Genomic DNA, 21,859 nt, shown 5'->3' on the forward strand with positions numbered 1-21,859 from the left:
GAGCGGCTCGGGAGAGAGGGGCAGTGCGACTATGCGTTCGACTTCGCGGTTCACGTGTTCGACGTGCGCCGGGTCGCTATGGTCGAGATACGGCGTACACTGCTCCACTAGGTTGACGGCTAAGCACTCGGCTTTTTCGTCGTCATCAAATGCGTCAGGCAGATTTGGACGCTTGAGAGGGGGCATAGAAGCCACCGTATCGGTTTTAAGGGAACGCGCGAGAGACCAATAGGCCGTATGCGAAGGTGACAATTCGCTGGTAAGACGGTCCCAGCGTTCGTTTCTTATTTCACGCATGCGCTCTTTGACTCGGCGCTGCGAGGCGCGGAGTGCTCTGCGGTTATCGTCGGTCGGCGCTCTGGCGAAGGCGCGAGTCGCCGCGTTCTTCTCGGTCAACAGACGCCTCGCGTCCGGGGGAAGCTCCCAGCGTTGAGCGAACTCATCTGGGACCTTCCGGGACGATTCGGCGACCTTGGTCTGAATGTAATTTGTGACCGAGGAGATCGCGTCTAACGCGTGAGCGGACGAGACTAAATCGTCGAGGATGTTAGAGAGGTCAGAAGTTTCGACGGGCTTGAGGGCCTCGTCTAGCTTCTGCCAGTCGACAATGGACTTGTACCTCTTCTCTTGGGTATTAGGTGGGCCGAATTCAAATTGAACCGGGAAATGGTCTGAGTCTAATTCGTGTATCACTTCTACGCTACGCGGCTGTAGTGCTACGTTTCGTAGAACCGCTACGTCTAAGACGTCCGTTGAGAGAAGGCCGTTACAAGTTATGCCGCGACGAGTCGGTTGAATGGGGGCTATGACATTGAAATTGAGCACGTCAATAAGCCTACTGAGGGCTCGCCCGTTAGGGTTTTCTTTTGAGCTATTCCAGTCCCCGTGCTTGCTATTGAGATCCCCGACCAATAAGACCGAGGGGCCCAGCGCAAACAGAGTCCTGAGATCGCTCTCTAAGATGTCCTTAGATGGAGGGAGATACACCGACGCGATAATAATCGGCTGATGACCGGTCATAGCCACGCGTAACACAGAGCACTCTATGTTTGTTAGCGACGGCGGGGCTAGCGTGCCACACTGAGGCCTTTCTTTTATAGTAAGCGGGTGGGGATCGAAACCACCTACTGCCCTCTGTTCAGTTTCTGCTTATAATATTAGTGTAAACTCTTTATAACGTTATCCTTTATAACGATAAACTACCTATAACGTTGGAGTGAGCCGAAGTTGGTTGGTATGCGTTAAAACTCACATATTGAAACACTCTTTATAGCGATACGCCATTCACTATTACGAAGAAATGTGTTTATATTTGTAGACAGTAAATATTTATTATCGGTATTATTGTTTATGTTATGTTATCAGGTAACAAAAGACTTTGAAGCTCCAAAACATCCGAGGTCGGTCTAGCTTATGTTATCCTTAATTGCCTCGTACACATGCAGTATGGGCGCATTGTTTTCTCGGAAGTGATGGTCTTCGACCAAGCATACTGGGTACCTATCGTATTATCATTCGTAAAACTACTTTGAAACTGTTAACATGTTTTTTTTTTTGTTCACTCCATGTAACGACAAAAAATGCTCAGTCCCTCGAGTTTCGTTATAAAGTTCGTGGCTTGCGTACAAAAACAAATGAATTTTATCAAAATCTTCTTACTTGTACTTTTGATATTATTTTGATAACCGAGTCATGGCTTAATAGCAGTTTTTATGACAATGAACTGTGCAGTGATGGGTACCAGTTGTTTCGACGTGACAGAACGAAAGAAACTTCCGGTAAAAATATAGGGGGAGGGCTACTCATCTATGTATCTTGTCAATTGAAAGCATATGAAAGGCCTGAGTGGAACTGCAATAATGTTGAAACACTCTGGATAACTATACCCCATAATTCATTGGCAGTCAATAGCCGGCGCAATCTCCACATCGGCCTTGTCTACATACCTCCAGATTCTATGCAGGCTGAAAGACTTGAAACGTTTATTTCCTCGTATAGCCGCATAATAGACACAAATTTAAACGATAACTTTATAATAGCCGGTGACTTTAACCTCCCAAATATTAATTGGACGCCTTTGGGGCCCATTCTATTAAAAAAAGGAACCTCTAAAATACAAAATATTTCCGAAATGTTTTTAAATGAAATTTATATTTCCGGCCTAAAACAACATAATTTGTCGCCTAATAGTAGTAATAATGTCTTAGATTTAATTTTAAGTAACGTTTCCATCGACTGTTCAAAAACTGATATGGCCCTAGTAAAATCTGACATATATCATCCTTGCTTAAAAATCGATGCTACCGACTTAGTTTTACGTGAAACCATCCCAAAAGCACGAATAAAATATAACTTTCGTCGCGCTAACTATGAGGATATTAATAAAGCGTTGTCGAATATTGATTGGGTAAATGTTTTAATTGGAGATACTATTGATGAAGTGACAGATAATTTTTATGTAATTTTAAATAAAATAATTTCAAGTTCTGTTCCTAAGAGCCGGAATATTAGTAAAAGTAAATTTCCTATTTGGTACTCAAGGTCTTTGATTCATATAATAAAAGATAAATTAAAAGCTCACAAACGGTGGAAAACTTATAGGAATCCAAGAGACTACGATGAATTTTCGCTGTTACGCGCTAGGCAAAAACTTGTATCCAAAAAGTGCTTAGATATGTTTGAGAAGAGTATCCAAAATAATTTGAGTAAGGATCCCAAAGCTTTGTGGTCATATCTGAGAAATAAACGCCAATGCAGCCCAGGCTACCCCAGCACAATGATTCTCGGAGATGAAGTGTACTACACTGAAGCAGAAGCTTGCGAAGGGTTCAACAAGTTTTTTAGAAGCGTTTTCCAAGCCCCTGATGTTAATTACAATCTTCAACACCTTCCTGAATCTGACGACATATGCAACAAAGTAGTACTAACTGAGGATGAAGTCTGTAGAGAGTTGAAATCTTTAAATATTAATAGAGGTTCAGGCAGCGATGGAATACCTTCAATTTTTGTACAAAAATGCTATAGACAACTCTCAAAACCTTTGACAAATATATTTAATCAGTCGCTTAATATATTTTGTAGCTTCCCATCCAAATGGAAAGAAGCCCACATTGTTCCAATCCACAAAAAAGGATCTAGAAATAAAATAGAACATTATCGACCAATTTCGATTCTAAATTCATTTGGCAAATTATTTGAAAAATTAGTTAGTAAAACGTTAAGTCCCCTTATCCTAAGACAACTACCACAACAGCAGCATGGTTTTACGAAAAATCGGTCAACTGTCAGCAACCTGACTGTTTTTACCGAGTATATATTAAAGGGAATGGACGAAGGAGAACAAGTAGATGCTATTTATACGGACTTCGAAAAAGCTTTCGATCGGGTCGATCATGTCATTCTCCTCCATAAGTTATTAGCGCTAGGAATTCGTGGAGATCTATACAGGTGGATCAAATCATTTGTAACCAATAGAAGGCAGGCGGTAGTTACGGGGGGGCATAAGAGCACATTTATAAATGTGACATCTGGTGTACCTCAAGGGTCCATACTGGGTCCGTTGTTATTCAACGCTTATCTATATGATATAAAAAGTTGTTTCAAGTATTCACAATTTCTCATGTTTGCAGACGACAAAAAAATATTTCTAAAAATTAAGTCTATGGATAACTGTGTTCAGCTTCAGCAGGATCTTAGTAGATTGGAAATCTATTACAGAAAAAATAAACTTTCTTTGAATATTGGAAAATGTAGTAAAATTACTTTTACTCGCAAACATAAGAAAATACAATTTTGTTATAAATTAAGAGATACAACAATTAAAGAAGTGAATTTAGTTAGAGACTTGGGGATACTAATAGATGATAAAATGTGTTTCTCTAATCATATAGATAATATGACAGAAAAAGCATATAAACAACTTGGCTTCGTCAAACGTGTATGCAAATCTTTCAATAACATAAATTGTATAAAATGTCTATACTTTGCTTTTGTTAGGAGTACACTAGAATATGCAAGCACTGTTTGGTCCCCCAGTTACAAGAAATACATTGAAGCAATAGAAAACATTCAAAAAAAGTTCCTTAAGTTTTTAAGTTTTAAGGATTTCCAAAAGTTTAGTAGCTACTTGGATTCCTGCAAGTACTTTGGTATTGAATCCCTTGAATGTAGACGTAAACAATGCGACCTTATATTTTTACATGCTATTTGCAATGGTTTTATTGACTGCCCTGACTTGTTATCGCTTTTACTATTTAAGACCCCTTCATCACCCAATACAAGGCAAATCCAATTATTCGAGATTCCTCGTTCTAAGACCAACTATTTACGAAACTCGGTTATGTATCGCATACCTACAGATTACAACATAAATTACCAGCAAATCGATATATTTAATGTGACTAAAAAATTCTTAAAAAAATATTTTAAAAAATTCAGGTAACTTTTACCAATAATGGCTTTGTTTGTTGTTTCATGTTGAATATATGTTTTGATTTACCATCTCGATTCTGTGCTTTGTAAAACTGTTATGTTATGTTTCTGTTTATATGTGTATTCCGTTTTGGCTTTTGTGTGTTATGTAATTGTTTGGTTATTGTTTAATGTATTAGCTGTAGGAATACTTAAATAAATAAAATAAAATAAAATAAAGAGTTTACACTGTATATGGAAGAGCCGAGATCATTGTTACCCGAGTAGGTCTCATCAAAAATTTTCATTCTATGTGGGCGTGGCGTTAAATCCAAAAATTAAGAAAACATGCAAGACACTGACAAGACTGATCTAGAAGAATTGTCTTGTAAAAAATCAATAAAATTTAATATACGTCCACATACCATACTTTCTTCTTTCCACTATGCCTATACCCAATCCATGGGAGGCCATGAGGGTCTCTGTGCCAGCAACTCGTCGAGAACAGCATTCCCAGATGTAATGTGGGCGCAGTCATTCCAACCACGGGACCCAGGAAACTTAACATGTTCTGTATCTCCCTACCGATACACTGAAATAATGAATACGATTAATAAGAATTTAAATGCATTTAACATAAGTAGTGGCTATAGAAAATGTAAAATAAATATTGATCAAACCAAGGCAAAGCCCCTATAACGTACTATGCCAGTCAGCATTTTTTTATAGAGCAGGGGTCTAACGGGTCCTGTTGATGTTAAGTAATACCGTCGTCGATTGCCACTATTAATTCCAGAGGGTTCGCGCTTCGTGCTGGCTTTTGGTACACTCTTTTCTTGAAGAACCCCAAGAAGAAGAAGAAGGAATTGCTTTGGAAATACTTCAGTGTCTAGCTGGTTCCACATAGTGGTGGTGCGCGGCAAAAACGAACGACAAACGTCGGATGATTAAACTCAGCTATTATCAATAACACAATTTAACTCAATAATATTTTACTTTCAATTAATTTTTAAACAACTCAAAATTGCAGTTTTGACTTACATTTTATATAATTTTCTTTAAATATTAAAATTAGATAAACTTGGGATCACAACATACACTAGGGTAGAACGATACAAAGGAATCGTTACAAAATCATGCATAGACCACATATACGCTCGATCCCAAACACACGACCTATACACTGCAGCGGTTGGCACAAAACTAGCGGACCATCGAGCAATCGTGCTCGCTTGCACTAAAGCACAGCTACAGGATGTTCCATCATATAAAACATTTATAGACAAAAATAAATTAGCGACCCTTCTAGAGCAAATTGATTGGAAACCTACAATAGAAATGAAGTGTCCTATTGGCATATACAACTTCATACAAAATAACATAACCCAAGCATATAAAGAATCAGAATATATAGTTAAACTTAAATCTAACACTCAACGAAATAGTAATCATTGGATTAATAATAGAATTATTAAAGCATGTCAGTACAGAGATAAACTTTTTACTCAATATATAAAAGATCCAAACAACCTAATACTCAAACAAAAATATAATAAAACCAGAAATTATGTCAATAAAATAATAAATAAAACTAAAAATAAAACACTAAGAACCAATACAGAAACTAATAGGAACAATATAAAAAATCTATGGGATATTTTAAACCAATTAACAGGAAAAACTAAAGCTTCTATTGACGTAGCTATACAGAACTCATTTGAAAATCAAAATATTACATGTAAAGATATTGCAAATAATTTTGCAACTACCTTCCACCTGCAAAACGTACCTCGCGCCGGGTGCCTATAATTAACCCAGTCACTAGTAAGTAATTCTCACTCGCTAAAGTTACTCACAACTACTCACACCTCATGTAAGTCTCCACCAGACGACAAATCATTCGATCCTTCCCATTCAGCAATATCTGGGCCGACGGCCCATTGATTTCTAGATATTCTCTAGGTTGCTTTAATGTTTGCTTTAGGTACCTTCTTTCTCAAATTTCACTTCTGATCTATCTTTCTTTTTAATTGTGCCTAGAATTTTCATTTCAGCAGTAACTTTTCCTGTTTTATGGTCTAAGTCAAAGTGATTAGCAGTTATGTTAAAAATTAATTGTATGTTATCTGTCTTAAAAGAGGTAATTTTTTAAATATATTTTTTGTGTAATTTTTGGTGCACACCAAGTTTGTACAATTCTTGTATCGTGAAGAATTTTTTTATTGTCACACACAGTTATTTTTATTTAGTTATAAGCCGTAAATCTTCTTCATAAATAAAATAATTGTTTTTCACAGGACAAGATATATTTACTGAAGATTTATTTGCATCGGAAAATGTGAGTGAGAACTCGAGTGAAAGGCAGACGCCTCTAGCGGTATGTGTTTCTATTTCATTATTATAAAAATGGAATTTAACGTTTTAAACAGTTAATACAGTTAGCCTTATATATTTAAATGTATCAAAAAATACTTATTCACATAGTATATAAAATCTATCCATATATTTTTAACAACAATGTAATTTTGTTTTTGATTTATACATAATTGACTATTGTTATATGACAACAGGACAACTCGCACAGTATCGTGGAAGAGTTCACACGGATGTTTAGTCAAGCTGCCAACGAGCCATCTAGCGGCGAGACTGCCAAAACAAACCATGTACCAAAATGTAACGAAGTGCCTGCGATGGCCAGCCCCGAGCAACCTCAAAACGCAATAATTTCTAATAATAATGTAAAGTCTGATATAGTTAACGATAATATAGGAGCCGATGTGGAAGTTGAAACGCCCATCGTGTCGGCGATATCCGACAGTCCTGATATAGTGCCTAAAGTGACAAACACGAAACACCAAAAGATTAGTGAAAACTCCATTGTAGTAGATAATAAACAGAAACCGATGGTGGCTCAAGTCTCAGAGGTCAAGGATTTGGGAGTTTATTTTGATACGAATCTTGGTTTCGCGCGACATGTAGAGATGGTATGCAAAAAGGCCTACAGAAATCTGGGGTTCGTATTATTAACTATGTCGAATATATAAAAAACTCATATCTAAACCATATCAATGCTTAGAACGGTATAAAATACATAGATTATATATATGAATATTCCATTAATAATTTAAGGAATAGTCCAAGAGCACAGGATCATGCGCTAATATGTTAAAACAATGATCGAAGCCGGTACATACTTAAGATAAGTAATCAGTAATTTGGTAAATATAATAATTATGGTGAAACCTTTCCTAGTTTTATTAAAAACCTTATTATGTAGTAACGCCTGCTGTCTGTATTTTTTAAACATTTTACTTAGGTTAAGCATTATTTGTTACCTTAATATTTAAATTCAAATAATATATTCAAGGCGTAAGATAACCCGGAAACAGCTCAAGGATATTTATGTATATCCCACAGTTATCCCACAGTTAACTTGTACAGATCAAGTGGATTGTTATCGGTAAGGCAATTATATCTTTTAAATGTCACCTTATATCTGCATAAATGTGTTCCTTTTAATTCTGCTGGCCAGGATAGAAGACGGAGTGATAATGTGGCCCGCTCCGTAATGGTCCATTCAAATTTTGCCAGCCGTCAGTACGTGAGTCAGTCTGCATATATTTACAACCAATTGAACTCTAAACTCCGACTTCATCATAGAGTTTTGTATGATTGTAAAAAGGTTGTAGCAGGGTGGCTGAGAACTCTAACATACGAGGAAACTGAGCACATTTTGGTGCGAATTCGCTAGTTTGAGACGGGCCGTATTATGAACTTGACAGCGTGCACACTCGCTCACACACAGCACACACATGCACACATACACACACATTCACACATTCATAGATTAAGTTAATTTAGATTTAGATTTAGTTAAAGTTTGTTTAGTTAAGGGAAGTAGCGAGCCAACCCCAACACAAGTGTCTCTTGACTACTTACGGGGGTTGTCTCATACTCATTTAATGATGTTAAAAATTTGAGAAACAATAAATTTTTTTTTTTTTTTTTTTTATTATGTATGAACGCATATCAATCCTTTACAAACTGAATCCAATGATTCGCTGACGATTTCTATCAATGTTAAATTTGAATGAACACAAAAACCGGCAGATCTATAACTGGATTTTATTAATCATGGACCAAATATGATTCGTGTATATATAGGAATTTTTACAATAAAAGTCCAGTCAAAAGGATGATGATTTATCTTCGTATGATATATTTGAATCAAGTGTTAATTATATTCCTAACTTGTACTCACATTGCGTCCGCACCGGAGAGGTCAATATGAATCACTGACAATACTCACTTGTCTTTTTCTTATCTACAGGAGCTCCGAGTTAATTTTATTGATGTCTCGTTCTAACAGGAAAAGACAGTGCGTTTGCGTCTCTGCGCACACATAATTATATTGTTATCAAATATAAATAAATATATAATACTGCTTATGCCTTATGTAATATGTTCCCATTTGATCTTTTTGGTTTGCGTTTTTCATAGTTTTTTTGTATAATTATTTTTTTCAAGTAGATTTTTATTGTCCTATTTTAAGTGTATTTATTTGATATTTTTTATATGGATAGCTTGACATGTGGCCTATTTCAAAAATTACAACTCGCCTTTAATAACACTGATAGGCATGTGGCACATCAAACATCAAACTATATTTCCGAATTTAAAAATAAAATCTAGATAAGAAACGAACACAATGGGGTACCTAGATCTCCATCGCCTATCCATTGGAATCACATATCAGGTACACTTTGCATAACTGGAAACAGTACAGGCTCATGGGAAAACCTACTGAGTTTTGCTTATAGCTTTTTGCTTTTACTCTACAATAATACCTAGTAATGTTCCAACGAATCTTAATCTATTTTCAATTGCGCCTAATATTTCGAAAAAGGCTTCTGGAATTACAACAAAAATATATAACTATATTTTACAGTGTTAGTTAGAGCCATGAAAATTACACACAAGAGTTACGTAACTAGTAGTTGAGTAACTGTCTTCAGAAGTTAGTTATCAACCAGGAGTTTGGGATGATTAGTGTTGAAATTTTTGTATACAAGATTTAAAATAAAATAATAACGTCTAGTATCTTTATGATCATGTTGTACTTTCTGATCTTAGATTCTATTAGATTTTAATTCAACAGGTCTAACTATAAACTTTGATAAATCAGACATCGATGAGAATTTGGACATACAACAAAAAAATGCCTTAAAGTATTAGAGATCTTTATCTGTCTTTTAGATAAAACCCCAGTGTTTAAATTCCGTCATTTTATTTCCAAAACTTATGGTGCTAATTAAAGATTAAAGTTGCCGTCTGGTTGAAAGTACCAGTACCACAAACCGATTATATAGCGATTTCCTCGTTCTACGAATAAGCACATATTGCGCTATTGCGCAAGCAAGCAGCATGTATTCATCGAGGAAATACTGACAGCGTTAAAGGTACACTGCCACGGGAAACTTTTTAAATTCGTTTATATTTCTAATTATTACAATTTAATTATTATTGATAATTAGGTAAATACCATCTAAAAATGGTGTTGGTTATAAAATTTAAACAAACAGATATGGCATTTTAAAACATTTCATAACATATTATTAATATAGAAAATCATATTTTTTATATGTAGATACGAATCATACTTAAATATTTTATTCGATACCTAGCGGACCCGACAGATTTCGTTCTTTCAAAAAGATTTGGAATCTAGCAGTTTTTTGATCCTAGATAATTTATAGTCGGAGCAAAGAATTCTTCTGAATAGAACCGACACCCTGGCCGCCTTTGGCCAACTTTGGCCGCCCTTCTGTGACCCATTTAGAACCCTGACTGGGATGTCGGCTAGAGGGCTTCAAACTAAGAGGCGAACTTAGGGTTCAAACCTGATTGGAAAATAATCTAAAGGGACAGTGAGAACCTAAAGACAAAAAACACACTTTGCGATTCATTTTTATATTATAGATAACATGTCATTTTGTTAATTGCTTGAATGGCTGGGGGCATAGTTCGTAGAAGCGAACAAACTGGTTATGATACTTTAGTAGCTATTATCAAATAATATCGTCATGTTTTTTATAGATCTATCATCTATATTTATATATATATATATATGCGGCTTCATCGTAGGATGTTATATAAGATTTCAGGATTTTAGAGCGATCGCATACCACATGTTACGATGCGGTGTAACAGACGGTAAATTAATTTGTATCCATGTCACGTTTATAAAGTTTCCCCTTTGAATAAAACAGAGCTCGTTTCAGTTTTTCGCTGAAAAGTATTTTGCATGCGAATTCACGGCTTTATTTTATAAATTTCACAATTTACATTAAAACGAGGGATTGTGTATAGATCAACGACACGTTTACTTTAACATTGTTTTTGTTAAATCTCCGGTGAATTGAACAAATGTCCAATTATAATCATCCATTTACTTTTCATCACACATTAATACCCTATTTTATCACGTGCGAGGTCCTGCTATAGTGGGTATATTTTTTAAATAGTGTGATAAAAACATAATCTTTGAAGGAAAGGAATTTAAGTAATACTTATAGTTTGATCACGCAAAATATGGGAGGACGAACTGAAACTAACAGCAGGCTTCAACTGGAGAAGAGTCGCAAAAGATAGAGAACAGTGGAAAGGGTTAGAGGAGGCCTTTGCCCTTTTGGCAAACCGAACTCCGAGATATACTGGAGTAAAAATATATTAAAGTTCAAATATATAAAGTTAGTTTCGGCATTAAAAGGCTATAATAATAATAATAATATAAACTTCATAATAAAAAATTGTGTTTCTATTGAATCTTGCTACACGAAAGGAATTGTTTGTGTTGAACTTACTACACTACTATTAACACTAATAGGTACTAAAGCAATCAGATCAATGAAATGAGCTTTGAATAATTAAAATTTGTTCATGACGTCATCTGTGATCATATGTACAACTATGTAGGGTGAACTAATGTGAGTTCTCTACACCAAGCTGTGTCACGTCTGCATCTATTTATTATATATAATTTTGAGCATTTGTATTAAATAACCACCTCCAAGAATCTCAATTTAGTTCGACGTAAATTTAAACGCATATCAAACACAGTCAAATATTATAATTTAGATTTGCCGTCGTCATCGAGAGATTGTGAAATTATATACAGATTTTATAGTAACTTGATTATGTGAGTAAATTTCTTACTATTTTCATGTTATATCCGTTGGTTGAGGCATGGTTAGTTTATTGAGATGAAAGCTCCATAACTCGATTTGTAATCTTGTGGTGTAGTAAGTATTATAAAGTTGCCTCCTTGGCTATATAATATAACTAAAACGTGACATAACGAAAGTAGAGAAGATTTTATAATTTTAATTAAATATGGCAAACTATATTTTGTATGTTTTGGATCTCTATTAATAATAAAAGTATCCTCAACTGTGTCATACGGTCATACCTGAGGGATAACACAATTGTTTTTTATTGCATAAGCAAATTCAGTTAACGTATTAATAAATTTATCAAGTGACCTTAAAAGCCTACATAATTAAGATAAACTTATTCTAATTCATATAAATATTAGGCAATTAATATGCAAACGGATCGCTTCCATATCTTCAGTACATGAATACATTATGTGAATTAATCACGATATGATTATGAGCGATTCAATTTAGATCATCATCATCAGCTTTTCTGGAACTGTTAGGTTTTAGTGTGCTACATTTGTTTGTGTATATTCTAGCTGAGTGCGACATGTTGATTTTCGTTCATGCCAGTTTCCTCGCGATGTTTTTGTTCATTAAACAATGCTCAGTGGTCGTGTCATTGACTGTTTTTACAAAGTATATGAGCTCCATCCTTTTGTGACCGTGTGGCTTATCGGGTCTACCATGCTTGTTTCTTCGATAATTTATTTCATCACATAGGTGCGATTGACATAGAAAATTCTATTGATGCACTTGTTTAAACACACGATGAGTTTTAAATCATATTTTCTTATCTAGACTACTCAAGAATACCTATAGGACTTACAAATAAATGTAATATAATAAGTGTAATGAAAATATTTAGATTAAAAATATATTAATTTAACAACATTATGTATATCATTGTTGTGGAAAGATACAACAGACGGTAAATTATTATTAAGCACCTATTGCTGGTCGCAGCCCTAGATGTTTAATTGGCGTCCCAGTGCGAGCGTGCCGTAATCTAATGGCAAACAAATGCTTTGCAGTCCAGTTATTACGTGACATACATTTTGTTTAACAATCAACACATTTTGAATACTGGATTTGCATATAATACATCCAGTAATAGTCTTAGCTTTTATGGCCTATATAGTCACTAGCGAGAGATAGATTTAGAGTTCTCCATAAACTCATATAAAAACTAAAGTCGCTAACTAAAACAAAAGCGATTATTAAATGTTATATAGATACGATCTCTTATGCCACGCAGCTGTCTTAAAAACCAATGTTTTTTACATACTATATAGTATTTGTATATAGTATACTCATAAACTTAATAAGTAAGACATCGTTTATATTAGAGTACTAAAAAAATCAACACATTTTTGTGAGCTTCAGCCCTTAGCGACACTTACATTTATTTTTACGTATCGTATTGCAATCGTACGAAATTTGATATCACTGTTGTTTTTCCCTGATTGGACCTTTGTTTTTCTTTTATTTCAGAAGTACTGAGCGTTGTGTCAATCTTTGTCAGATAATCTTGTTTATTATAATTAGTGTTTCAAATAAAAGCTACAGCGAAGGGAAAAGATTTCGGCCTTTAGAATTTACTTTGGGTGTCATTTGTTTAACACAGAAATAACTGTGCACCACGTCTATGTAACACGAGGTAAAATCTCGTTAAAATAATAATAGTACAGCATTGAAAGGTATTCATTAAGCATTTATGTAATAGTAATGCATAATGAAACAGTTGCAGCTTTGCTCCATCTCTATGGGAGGTAACAAGGTAAAAGACACAAAAATATAAAATATTTTCGCGATCTTAATATCATTAAAAATAAAAACTTTACGCGTTATAATCTTGTTTGATTAATTGTATAAGTAAACTGGTGTAGTCAAAATGCGACAACTTTATAAGGTATACCCATGAAGGTAGTTTAATCATTTAGTATACACTTAATATGTAAATAAGTATACTGCCAGGTTTGAGATTAAAAAGAGAAAATTTGTAGAATACTACATTTACACGTAGGCCTTGGTATTGTTTGTGCCATTTCTAGGGAAATTTCCTTGACATCATTCTTGCAGCAATATCGTTTCCCTTAAGCGTCCACACTCATCTCTTAACTCTTAAGAAGGACTCCCAACAAGACAACGACATGATCTGTATCAGCGAGTGTGACCTATTTACAGAAAAAATAGATGAATCATAACATCTGTTACCAGAAAGACATAAGCCCACAATCTCTTACAGCCATATAAAAGTCGTATTTACGTTATCAGACGTGATTCAAAGGATACATGTAACGGAATTTGCACTTTATGGCGCCGTAAATCACGATGCTGTTAAAACACCATTGTGATATCTTCGTTGCTTTATCTATCTATTCATTTTAAATCCGAATTAATGAATATTATATATTATTTTGATTAATTTCTTATACATCGTATTGACAGATTGATTTTTCGCGGGAAATAAGTTTCACATTTCTCAAAAAGTAATACATATTTTAAAACAAGTGATTAAAATTAAATTTGGAAAGTGCTGCAATATTAAGCTGCTATAAAACAAAAAAATACTATGTATATATGTAAAAAATAGTATAAGATGTATACTACAAAAGTTTTACAGATAATTAATAATTATATTATAGAAACATGACAACAGAACGGTAAGAAAATAGACAATGCATATTGGGGATGTTGCCACTGACATTTAAATTTAATTCAAAATTACTATTTCTTTTGCTCAAATTCTACTGTTTTGAGTTTTTCTGACTATATAACACATTTGAGGATGTATTTTAAACACATAAAATACTTTTCTTCTTAAAACTAACCAACTCTTAGCTGTTCTTCTAATTTTTACGCACAAAACACTATCGGTTGAACTAAAGCACTCTGCCTCTTTTTATCATAGAATATATACAATTTGTCAGTATGAGACATAAACAGATATGCCAATTTAAGTAGTTTAATTTTTAGTCTTTTCGTTTTGGTTATAGTCCAGTTTATTTTACGCAAGAAATAACAAACTATTGAATGGTAATGATATTAGCAATGTGATAAAACATACATTTCATCAGAGCTAATTTCTAAACTAATATGTTGGGCATTGGACGCTAATGTTGTCACATTCAATAAAATTACATTCAAAATGTTCGAGTTGGCTGTGATTTAGTATTCTGGCTGTAAGCCATGAATATGAGCAGCTCAAATAATGCCTAGCAAAATATTGTTATTATGTTCGATAGTGTTGATTCATGGAAAAGGACTTAGATCACCAAGCGATGGTAAGACGTTTCAATTTAAGACGTTTTTTAAGAAACCTTTCTCCTTGCTTCTTCTTTTTTTTTTGAAGTTATACTTCTTTGAGCGCGCTAAGAAAAAAAGATGACAGAAAAGTTTTACGATTCGCGCGCACTCCGTCACAAAAAAACCGATACCCTGAAGTTAACTATGGCCAACAGTATTTTTTTTACTGTTACTTACGCCAAAAAAGTATAGCTTCTAACGCGTGTACATATGCGTATATGTAATATATAATTTTTGAAGTAAAACTTCTTTATCGGCGTTGGAAAAAAAAATACCGTCACATTTTCCGTTACGCGTCATCTTTTTCTTGTCCCTGTCACGATTGATTCGAAGAGATTCGAAGCCATTAATAATAAAAATATCCAATAAAGATAACAATGATATTAATAATTCTTTTACAGTTAATGAAATTCTGTAAAAACTCAATCGAATGGTTGAAAGTTTATTTCTATAATCTATAATTAATCGTATACACAGTGCAATGTCCACTAGTGATTTTTTAAAATTATAATAGTATAATTTTATTGCATTTTAAGTGTGACGATACTTGTAAGTAATGTAAATATCCTGTGAAAGACTGCATTATACGACCAGGTACTATACTGCCTACATGGTAATAATGGGCGTGGCACACTTAATTCAAACTACACACTGGGATAGTATGTAATATAGTTTATTCACATAGTAGCTTGGTATATATAGCGTACCAATTCTTAAAAGGCCGGCAACGCACTCGCGAGCCCTCTGGAATTGAGACTGTCCATGGGCGGCGGTATCACTTAACATCAGGTGAGCCTCCTGCCCGTTTGCCCGCTGTTCTATAAAAAAAATACACATGACCTTCCTTTTATAACGAGATAGTTATATATAGATATCTACGACCAATGTTGGTTGTGAAGTAAAACTACGATTTTGGCAAAGCTGTAGATGTCATCATCCATGTTCTACCATTCCCAAGCGAAGCGGTTGCGGAAATCGTTTTCTGATCGGAGGTATTAATGTTGGTGTAGCAAATAAAAATCCATTCATTTCCCATAAATGGTTTGGGTATTGCAGACCTTACTGGGGACAGCAAATATTATAATCCTTATTGAATACGCATAAATCTTATTTGTACATCGAAGAACTATTATATGATTTAGAAAATTACGTATAGAATATGCCAGCTTTATCACGATGTTTTCCTACACCGTACTGTTATATATTTAAAAACCATAGAAACCACCCTGTGTCAACCTTTATTCTAGCAAGCTTGCATTCTCTTACTCAACTGCGATTAGCAATATCTCTCAACCATGATTCAGTCCTATTTTACCATTCAAACCGGGCCTTTCTAAGCCAATAATTTTAATAAAATCCTTCGTGTTTAATAAATAGTTTTTTTTAAACTCTTAAACCGGGACGTCGTATAACATTGGTGGCAGCGAAAAGGGATTTTTTATAAATCCTGGAATCGTCTCTTGTGTGTTAAAAGTGCATAAGTGTATCAGTGAAAGTGTTAAGTGGTATCAAGCCCCATCCGTCCACTGTGTGTTAAGTGGAACAGGCCTTTCATCGTCAGCCCAGTTCAGACCAGTTCAGCCCAGCACCGTCTATACCGACGATATTCTTTTTCAAGAATCTAAGAATGATATTCATCACCCTGTAAGTTTTAAATTACTTTTGTGCAACATACATTACCAACTTACAAATCAGTGCAGCGCCTTATCAGTTCTCAGTAACGCTAGCCGTCGCAACGTCGTTATCACTATTGTTTAGTCTAAGCCATATCCTAAGTGACAATGCCTAAAGAAGATATTATTGTACGTGAATCAAAGAATAGGTCAGCCATAGACGTTGATTTAAATATACTCATTAGATTTATAAATAAATTTGATGGCCAGCGTGAAAAATTAAGTGCATTTTTAAATAATTGTAGGAATGCGGTAGAGCTTGCTACTCAAAACCAACAGGACATTTTATTAAAGTATATTGTAAGTCAATTAGAAGGACGCGCAGAGACTGCATGTTGTGTTAAAGAATTTGAGAATTGGCAACAGCTTGAAGATTTCTTAAAATCTCAATTCGGTGATAAAAAGCACTATGCTGCGCTGCTTTTTGATTTACAAGAATGTCGTCAATTAAGCAACGAAACGGTCAACCAGTTTGCATTACGAATAGAGTCTTGTTTGTCAAAATTATTATCAGAAATTAATATAACTATCCCTACGAAGAAAAAAGACGAACTGGCAGGCCGCATCGCAGCTATGAAAGATTTAGCCTTACACACGTTTGTAGTCGGTGTAATCCAAGGTTGTCAACTGTAGTTCGATGCCGTGACCCTGAATCTTTGAACGACGCCATTAATTTCGCTACATCGGAAGAAAAGATTGTCAATGCCTTAACACGACGAAACACTAATTACGCGCAAACTCCAAACACTCAGAATCAAGCGCGTTTCCGCCCATCTCACTCATCATATGCACAAAATAGATCAGCCTTACAACACGGCACTAATAATAATATAACATCTGCTGCGTTTAGGCCCTCTAATTCTATAGTGTACCGATATTGCAAGGCATACTATTGAAGGTTGTCGCAAACGAGAATACAATAATAGGAAATTTGGAAATAATCAAAATTCAAAATACAACCGCACAAACCCTTCTACTTCCTTTCAAAATCGGAACCAACCGATTCATGCAATAACTTCATATGAAGATTATGGTGTTGATGAGACAGATAATCCTTTAAACGAATAACGGACTCCCGACGGTGTCTCCCGAGTCCGAAATTTCAACGTCCTTTGTTGCTATATCGAAATGACACCGCAAATTCTATATCTTATTACAATTCCAAGGTCACACAACAGGGTAACCAGCCCCAAAACGAAGACTATATTTCTATTTCTAAATCCAAGGTCACACAGCAGGGTAACCAGCCCCAAAATGAAGACCGTGTTCCTATTTCTAAATCCAAGGTCACACAGCGCATTAGGACATATACCTATCGAATTCAACTCTTTGAAGTACAGATTTCACGTTATTGACAACATAAATTTTCCTTACGATGGTATAATTGGAAACGATTTTCTATCAGACAAAAGTTCAAATATTGATTTTAAGAATGACCTACTTACAATTAATCAGATTGAACTTGTTTTAAAATTTAATGAACCAGTATATGTTATTGCTCCCCGAACTGAAACCATCATAGAATGTTCAGTACTTAATCCAGAAATAAGTGAAGGCTTGATGGTAGATCAAAATCCCGTTGACTCAATTCTAATTGCTAACTGCATTGTCAAAGTGAAACCTAATTCTAGAATAAACATTTCTGTTGTAAATATCTCTGAATCTCCAATTACGCTAAACTCAAATTTGAAATTAAAACTTACGCCCTTGGAAAACAAAGTAAATCACCAAATATTTAATATATCTCATACAATCCCTAACAATGCCGTTAACAGAACTGAGCAGGTTCTAGATCTTTTAAGAGTCACTCACCTTAATAACGAAGAACGAGAGTCATTATTTAATCTTTGCGCTGAATTTTCAGATATATTTCACCTCCCCGAAGATTCTCTAACTTGCACTAATGTTCTCGAGCACCAGATACCAACCAGAAGTGCATAAACAAGAGGTAAATAATCAGATTAATAAAATGCTTAATGAAGGAATTATCAAACCATCAACGTCTCCATGGTCATCTCCGATCTGGATAGTTCCAAAAAAACTTGACGCTTCTGGTCAGCGTAAATGGCGCATTGTTATCGACTACCGTCGATTAAATGATATCACCATTGGAGATTCTTACCCTATTCCTAATATTTCGGAAATTTTAGACCAATTAGGTAAATGTAAATATTTTAGTACACTCGACTTAGCTTCTGGATTTCACCAAATTAAAATGTCTGAAGCTGACGCTCCTAAAACTGCATTTTCCATTCCACAGGGACACTTTGAATTTGCGTGGATGCCGTTTGGGCTCAAAAATGCCCCTTCTACGTTTCAAAGGTTGATGAATTCCGCTCTGTCAGGTCTGCAAGGGCTACAATGCTTTGTTTATCTAGATTATATCGTAATTTACTCATTTGATCTCCAAAAACATATGAAAAACCTCTCAAATGTCTTTGACAGACTCCGACAATTTAACCTCAAACTTCAGCCAGATAAGTGTGAATTTCTGCGCAAGGAAGTTTCTTATCTCGGTCACATAATAACTGACGAAGGCGTCAAGCCAAATCCCGTAAAAACCAAAGCAGTCCAAGAATTTCCCCAACCCAAATGTCCTAAGGACATTAAATCCTTTATGGGGTTAGTGTCCTACTATCGTCGTTTTATACCTAACCTGTCCAAGATTGCTAAACCACTTACAAACCTCCTAAAGAAGGATGTTACGTTCAATTGGCAACATGAACAACAGTTAGCCTTTGAAACTCTAAAAAATAGTTTGATCTCTGCACCTATACTTGCTTACCCAGATTTTAACCAACCATTCAACCTTACATGCGACGCATCTAACTATGCAATTTCCGCTATCTTGTCACAAGGGCCTATAGGAAGAGATCGCCCCATCGCTTTTGCGTCAAGGACATTATCTAAAGCCGAAAGTAACTACAGCGTTACCGAAAAGGAATGCTTGGCTATCATATGGGGAACTAAAACCTTTAGACCATACCTGTATAGTAACAAATTTACAATTTTAACAGACCATAAACCACTCAAGTGGTTATTTAATTGTAAGGATCCTGGATCCAAGCTTGTAAGGTGGCGTTTAAAACTCGAGGAGTTCGACTACGACATTGAATATAAAAAGGGAAAAATCAATAGTAACGCCGACGCTCTGTCTCGATTTCCCGTCAATCCAATTATCAAAGATCAGACTGATTCTCAACGTGTGATACCGTCTTCAAGTGAGAATGATCCACTCTTTTAGTCCTCTAACAATAGATGATCTAGGAATTCAACTCCCTTCGACATCTAATGCTGGTAGTGACAGCCTGCCCAATATTGACCTTTTCGAAAATGATGAAATGTTGTTCCCTGCTACTAGCCCTGAGAGTGAAACCAACTTACCAGTTCAAAACCCTTCAAACTCTTCACCTCTTCAAGGCGTTTCAAATTCTAACACTGACTACAATGACTTTCTGAAAACTTTCTCAAACAAAAAAGAAAGCTTCAATACCCATATAAGGGAACATAATGAAAGTCTCCTTAAGAGTAATTCTAAAGCCATCTTAATCCCTGTATCAATCGACTTCGATGATTCAAATCCATATCTCCAAGACATCCTGTCCACACTACCCGACTCTACCAATATTCTAAATTCAGAAAGAGAACTACATTCGTTTCAAAAAATCGAAATTAAAAATAAGATATACTATCTTTTATTTACCAAAGTCTACTATTTCGACGACTGCACATATCAAGATATATTCAAAACTCTCAAAACAGCCCGAGACGATATCTTGCTTTCCGCGAATATTGGAGAAATAGCCATATCTGACTTTAAAAGTATCTTCGAACAACATTCCTTTGTCAAAATATACGGCATGCTTATGTACTTATTTAATAATACTAACATAACAGTAAATAAACACCATAATACCATCCTATATCCTGTTCCTTCTGAGATCACCAAAATCCTTAAAGAAAACCATGATATCCCAATTGCATCCCAGGACATCTAGGCTCGAATAAGATGTATAATAGAATCAAAGAACGATATTATTGGAAAAATATGCGTACAGATATAGAAAATTATGTACAAAACTGTAAATTATGCCAATCAAACAAAGCGCTGAGAAAGATCAATCAATCACCCATGCAAATTACGACTACTGCTACACGCCCATTTGAAAGAAGTTTTGACATATAATATTCAAATAGGTTTCGATCGAACTAATTTAGCTAGTTTAAATAAATAATATATATATGCTTAAAAGTAGTCGGTTAAAAGATGATTCGTTTTGTTTCAACTTAAAATCCAGTCTTGTGATAAAACGTGGATAGCAGCTGTTACCATGGCTACGATCCGTGCAAAAAGTTGTAGTCATTTTGGTACTTATATTCATTTATACAAGTACGTTTAATATCATATTAGTATCAGCAATTACGTTAAACTCTCGGGAGATTTTTTACACAGACATAAGAGTATGTTAACGTAAATACGTCTGTAAATTTGTAGATTACAAAATCCGGGGATACAGTTTGCAGTTGTAGTTACGAATCTGGCATCCAAAATAAAGCGATTCCACTAGCTAAAAGATCAAAGATGCATCATTTGCGGTTGAGGAAGATGAGCGGTGATTATCAGTTTTTTCTTTTGACTCGGAGAACTCTTGAGACTTATTCACAACGACCGCGGCCATGACCCAGCCCTATTTTTGATTGCCTTATATTCAATGTCATACGTCTTTACTTTAATGACTATGGTAAACCACAAGAAAAGATACGAACTTAGTATGTTTGCGATATTATGTGGGTTGTATAACCATTTTTCATTTATTCATTTAGGTAACACAATGTACACTTATGAATTAGTAAAGAAATACATATTGACTGTCAAATGTAACTTGACATTTACTGACAGTTCTCAAATCAAGAGCGTAGAACGGATGAGAAGAACTGGCAATAAACTCTCCGCCACTTTACTTTTTGTACATCCTCCAAAGATAACAAAAAAGCGAAGTAATCCATATTTTTTTTTATTAATAATAATGTGACAAATTCAGAAGCTATAGAAAGCTTTTTATAAACACACTTTTAAACTTTAATTACATTTACAAAAGCTTCTTCTCCTGAATTGCCCAGTGCGTTCGAATCCCTTTGGAATTTCTGATCATCTATAAAACAATTATCAACCAAGAAAAAATTACAGTTTTTAAGGTCAACATGTATGTACGTAAATCTTAATATATATAAATTACTTGTTTGTCCGCT

At 34.9% G+C, this 21,859-nt stretch overlaps 1 long non-coding RNA gene across 1 annotated transcript; it reads left to right on the top strand.

Moving 5' to 3' along the window:
• The first annotated feature begins 6,180 nt into the window (after nt 1-6,180).
• LOC123690493 lies at nt 6,181-7,314 on the top strand. Its single transcript, XR_006751114.1, has 3 exons — nt 6,181-6,234; nt 6,708-6,787; nt 6,981-7,314. It is a non-coding gene; the product is annotated as an uncharacterized LOC123690493 (long non-coding RNA).
• The last annotated feature ends 14,545 nt before the right edge of the window (nt 7,315-21,859 follow it).

The sequence above is a fragment of the Pieris rapae genome, chromosome W (assembly GCF_905147795.1).
Source record: "Pieris rapae chromosome W, ilPieRapa1.1, whole genome shotgun sequence".
Taxonomy (NCBI): domain Eukaryota; kingdom Metazoa; phylum Arthropoda; class Insecta; order Lepidoptera; family Pieridae; genus Pieris; species Pieris rapae.